We start from the raw sequence: 5,654 nt of genomic DNA, 5'->3' as shown, positions 1-5,654 counted from the left end.
AGTGTTACAAGGTAGGAATATATTTGCATAAATGGACGTATCTCGACGTTTTACGTCGGGATTAAGCGTTTATTTGGTCGCTGGAACGTTTTCTAGAAACGGAACTATGCGACGGGACGTTGGGACTTTGAAGAAGTTCGGCCGGTGCGAAAAGACCGAAAAGGTTTTTTCGAGTTATCTCGCTTAAAAGTGTTACAAGGTAGGAATATTTTTGCATAAATGGACGTATCTCGACGTTTTACGTCGGGATTAAGCGTTTATTTGGTCGGTGGAACGTTTTCTAGAAACGGAACTATGCGACGGGACGTTGGGACTTTGAAGAAGTTCGGCCGGTGCGAAAAGACCGAAAAGGTTTTTTCGAGTTATCTCGCTTAAAAGTGTTACAAGGTAGGAATATATTTGCATAAATGGACGTATCTCGACGTTTTACGTCGGGATTAAGCGTTTATTTGGTCGCTGGAACGTTTTCTAGAAACGGAACTATGCGACGGGACGTTGGGACTTTGAAGAAGTTCGGCCGGTGCGAAAAGACCGAAAAGGTTTTTTCGAGTTATCTCGCTTAAAAGTGTTACAAGGTAGGAATATTTTTGCATAAATCGACGTATCTCGACGTTTGACGTCGGGATTAAGCGTTTATGTCGTCCCCAAGACCTTCTACAAAGTTTCGATTTTTAGCGAAGTAGCGACGGGCGGTGTGTACAAAGGGCAGGGACGTAATCAACGCGAGCTTATGACTCGCGCTTACTGGGAATTCCTCGTTCATGGGGAATAATTGCAAGCCCCAATCCCTAGCACGAAGGAGGTTCAGCGGGTTACCCGGGCCTTTCGGCCAGGGAAAACACGCTGATTCCTTCAGTGTAGCGCGCGTGCGGCCCAGAACATCTAAGGGCATCACAGACCTGTTATTGCTCAATCTCGTGCGGCTAGAAGCCGCCTGTTCCTCTAAGAAGATTTGTTTGTACGTTGGTAGTAAAAACCCACCGACCGAAGCCGGGGGCCTTCGAGATACCATAAGTTACGTCTATTTAGCAGGCTAGAGTCTCGTTCGTTATCGGAATTAACCAGACAAATCGCTCCACCAACTAAGAACGGCCATGCACCACCACCCACCGAATCAAGAAAGAGCTATCAATCTGTCAATCCTTCCGGTGTCCGGGCCTGGTGAGGTTTCCCGTGTTGAGTCAAATTAAGCCGCAGGCTCCACTCCTGGTGGTGCCCTTCCGTCAATTCCTTTAAGTTTCAGCTTTGCAACCATACTTCCCCCGGAACCCAAAAGCTTTGGTTTCCCGGAAGCTGCCCGCCGAGTCATCGGAGGAACTTCGGCGGATCGCTGGCTGGCATCGTTTATGGTTAGAACTAGGGCGGTATCTGATCGCCTTCGAACCTCTAACTTTCGTTCTTGATTAATGAAAACATTTTTGGCAAATGCTTTCGCTTCTGTCCGTCTTGCGACGATCCAAGAATTTCACCTCTAACGTCGCAATACGAATGCCCCCATCTGTCCCTATTAATCATTACCTCGGGGCTCCGAAAACCAACAAAATAGAACCGAGGTCCTATTCCATTATTCCATGCACACAGTATTCAGGCGAAGGTAGCCTGCTTTAAGCACTCTAATTTGTTCAAAGTAAACGTATCGGCCCACCTCGACACTCAGTGAAGAGCACCGCGATGGGATATTAGTTGGACCGCCCGCGAGGAGCTAAGCCCACCGATAGGACGTACCACATAATGCCAGTTAAACACCGCGAGCGGTGAACCGACACTGTGACACACAGATTCAACTACGAGCTTTTTAACCGCAACAACTTTAATATACGCTATTGGAGCTGGAATTACCGCGGCTGCTGGCACCAGACTTGCCCTCCAATTGGTCCTCGTTAAAGGATTTAAAGTGTACTCATTCCGATTACGGGGCCTCGGATGAGTCCCGTATCGTTATTTTTCGTCACTACCTCCCCGTGCCGGGAGTGGGTAATTTGCGCGCCTGCTGCCTTCCTTGGATGTGGTAGCTGTTTCTCAGGCTCCCTCTCCGGAATCGAACCCTGATTCCCCGTTACCCGTTACAACCATGGTAGGCGCAGAACCTACCATCGACAGTTGATAAGGCAGACATTTGAAAGATGCGTCGCCGGTGCTAGATGACCATGCGATCAGCACAAAGTTATTCAGAGTCACCAAAACAAACGATGGACGGACAGACGAGCCATCCGCCACCGATTGGTTTTGATCTAATAAAAGCATTCCTACCATCTCTGGTCGGAATCTGTTTGCATGTATTAGCTCTAGAATTACCACAGTTATCCAAGTAAATGTAGGTATGATCTAAGAAACCATAACTGATTTAATGAGCCATTCGCGGTTTCACCTTAATGCGGCATGTACTGAGACATGCATGGCTTAATCTTTGAGACAAGCATATGACTACTGGCAGGATCAACCAGGGATCTTATAATATATTCCCAAAAACCAGCATTTTCGTTTAAAAGTTCTCTCTGTGTCGTAGGTGGGACGTAAGCACCGTACGACGAGACTTTTCATTTTATATATATATGTAATATGACTTAGAGAGCAACGTTCCATGGTTCAGTAACAACGTCACTCAGCCACTTTAATTCTCCTCCTCTCTCACCATCATATATCGATACAAAGATTCATACTTCACAGAATTATTTCTGTTTGTAACTTTTCTCCTCCAACTTCTCTCGTAGAATATAACTTAGCGGTAAAGCACGTATACGCATGCTGGACATACCGTAAGAATATTCTTTTATAAGCTTCAACACCTCTGTAGAGACGCGTTACCAGAAGATAACGCACTCTACAGAACGCCAAAAGGACCATCGTGCAGCTACAAATAGCTTACAACCGATGGTCTCTGCAAGAATGGCTACTCCGTAAGTACAAGCACACACGCATCCAACTTTTGTCAAATACGTGCACACAGGTCACCAGCTTCCCGACTAAGGGGAAGCTTGCCACGTTAACGGTCATTACGTCCTAGACTTCGACCCGCGGCGCAGCAGTGTAGAGAAAAAACCAGTACGAGAACGGAGGAACAGTCGAGAAATAGCGTAAAATACACTAAGACTCGAGGAGCGGTGACTGAATTCTCAACCGAGGCCGTAGAATAGCCACGCGCCCAGCGCTGTTCCGACCGAACCGTCCGGCTCGACGCTTCTCTTATAGATACCAAGGGGCCGGCCGGAAGGCCGGCGCCGGTCGGGCTAGCGGCCGCGCGCTTATGGTGCAAAACCTCCGTAGCAACGTACCGTTCGGAAGGGACGCTGGAACTTAGTCGCTCGCACGTTCAATAACTACTATATAAAGGCGATATCCAACCATCGAAATATTTTACCACAAGCATTATTAACATATTATAAATGCATTTTTACCAAAAAATTAATTTTTTTTTTCACCGAAAAATTGCATCAGTAAACATACAGTTTTATCGACTATGGACGAAAAATAACTTTATAATCGATTAAAACACGTTAAAATAACACGAAATATGTAAAAAGATATAAACCTTGTAACATTAATTAACGAAAAAATTGCAAAAATATCCCAGTCGTATCAGTCCGACGGAAGCTAATTTTTCAAAAAATTCGACAAAAATGTTTAATCCGATTGTATTTAATAGAGATATAACGATCCCTGTCAAAAAAATTATACCTTATAACGCTTTTTAACGAAATAACTCGAAATAACCATTTCGGACTTTTCGCACCGGCCGAACTTCTTCAAAGTCCCAACGTCCCGTCGCATAGTTCCGTTTCTAGAAAACGTTCCAGCGACCAAATAAACGCTTAATCCCGACGTAAAACGTCGAGATACGTCCATTTGTGCAAAAATATTCCTACCTTGTAACACTTTTAAGCGAGATAACTCGAAAAAACGTGTTCGATACGGAAATTTTTCAAAGTCCCAACGAAAAAATCGAAACTTTGTAGAAGGTCTTGGGGACGACATAAACGCTTAATCCCGACGTAAAACGTCGAGATACGTCGATTTATGCAAAAATATTCCTACCTTGTAACACTTTTAAGCGAGATAACTCGAAAAAAACCTTTTCGGTCTTTTCGCACCGGCCGAACTTCTTCAAAGTCCCAACGTCCCGTCGCATAGTTCCGTTTCTAGAAAACGTTCCAGCGACCAAATAAACGCTTAATCCCGACGTAAAACGTCGAGATACGTCCATTTATGCAAAAATATTCCTACCTTGTAACACTTTTAAGCGAGATAACTCGAAAAAACCTTTTCGGTCCTTTCGCACCGGCCGAACTTCTTCAAAGTCCCAACGTCCCGTCGCATAGTTCCGTTTCTAGAAAACGTTCCAGCGACCAAATAAACGCTTAATCCCGACGTAAAACGTCGAGATACGTCCATTTGTGCAAAAATATTCCTACCTTGTAACACTTTTAAGCGAGATAACTCGAAAAAACGTGTTCGATACGGAAATTTTTCAAAGTCCCAACGAAAAAATCGAAACTTTGTAGAAGGTCTTGGGGACGACATAAACGCTTAATCCCGACGTAAAACGTCGAGATACGTCGATTTATGCAAAAATATTCCTACCTTGTAACACTTTTAAGCGAGATAACTCGAAAAAACCTTTTCGGTCTTTTCGCACCGGCCGAACTTCTTCAAAGTCCCAACGTCCCGTCGCATAGTTCCGTTTCTAGAAAACGTTCCAGCGACCAAATAAACGCTTAATCCCGACGTAAAACGTCGAGATACGTCCATTTATGCAAAAATATTCCTACCTTGTAACACTTTTAAGCGAGATAACTCGAAAAAACCTTTTCGGTCCTTTCGCACCGGCCGAACTTCTTCAAAGTCCCAACGTCCCGTCGCATAGTTCCGTTTCTAGAAAACGTTCCACCGACCAAATAAACGCTTAATCCCGACGTAAAACGTCGAGATACGTCCATTTGTGCAAAAATATTCCTACCTTGTAACACTTTTAAGCGAGATAACTCGAAAAAAAACCTTTTCGGTCTTTTCGCACCGGCCGAACTTCTTCAAAGTCCCAACGTCCCGTCGCATAGTTCCGTTTCTAGAAAACGTTCCACCGACCAAATAAACGCTTAATCCCGACGTAAAACGTCGAGATACGTCCATTTGTGCAAAAATATTCCTACCTTGTAACACTTTTAAGCGAGATAACTCGAAAAAACGTGTTCGATACGGAAATTTTTCAAAGTCCCAACGAAAAAATCGAAACTTTGTAGAAGGTCTTGGGGACGACATAAACGCTTAATCCCGACGTAAAACGTCGAGATACGTCGATTTATGCAAAAATATTCCTACCTTGTAACACTTTTAAGCGAGATAACTCGAAAAAACCTTTTCGGTCTTTTCGCACCGGCCGAACTTCTTCAAAGTCCCAACGTCCCGTCGCATAGTTCCGTTTCTAGAAAACGTTCCAGCGACCAAATAAACGCTTAATCCCGACGTAAAACGTCGAGATACGTCCATTTATGCAAATATATTCCTACCTTGTAACACTTTTAAGCGAGATAACTCGAAAAAAACCTTTTCGGTCTTTTCGCACCGGCCGAACTTCTTCAAAGTCCCAACGTCCCGTCGCATAGTTCCGTTTCTAGAAAACGTTCCACCGACCAAATAAACGCTTAATCCCGACGTAAAAC

The 5,654-nt window shown here is 44.3% G+C and overlaps 1 pseudogene; it reads right to left on the bottom strand.

The window, feature by feature from the left end:
- Positions 1 to 644: 644 nt before the first annotated feature.
- Positions 645 to 2,447, bottom strand: LOC126927297 (small subunit ribosomal RNA; annotated as a pseudogene).
- Positions 2,448 to 5,654: the final 3,207 nt, after the last annotated feature.

The sequence above is a fragment of the Bombus affinis genome, unplaced genomic scaffold, assembly GCF_024516045.1.
Source record: "Bombus affinis isolate iyBomAffi1 unplaced genomic scaffold, iyBomAffi1.2 ctg00000082.1, whole genome shotgun sequence".
Lineage (NCBI taxonomy): Eukaryota > Metazoa > Arthropoda > Insecta > Hymenoptera > Apidae > Bombus > Bombus affinis.
The sequence above is the reverse complement of the archived record's forward strand: the minus strand, read 5'-3'. Positions and strand labels throughout refer to the sequence as shown.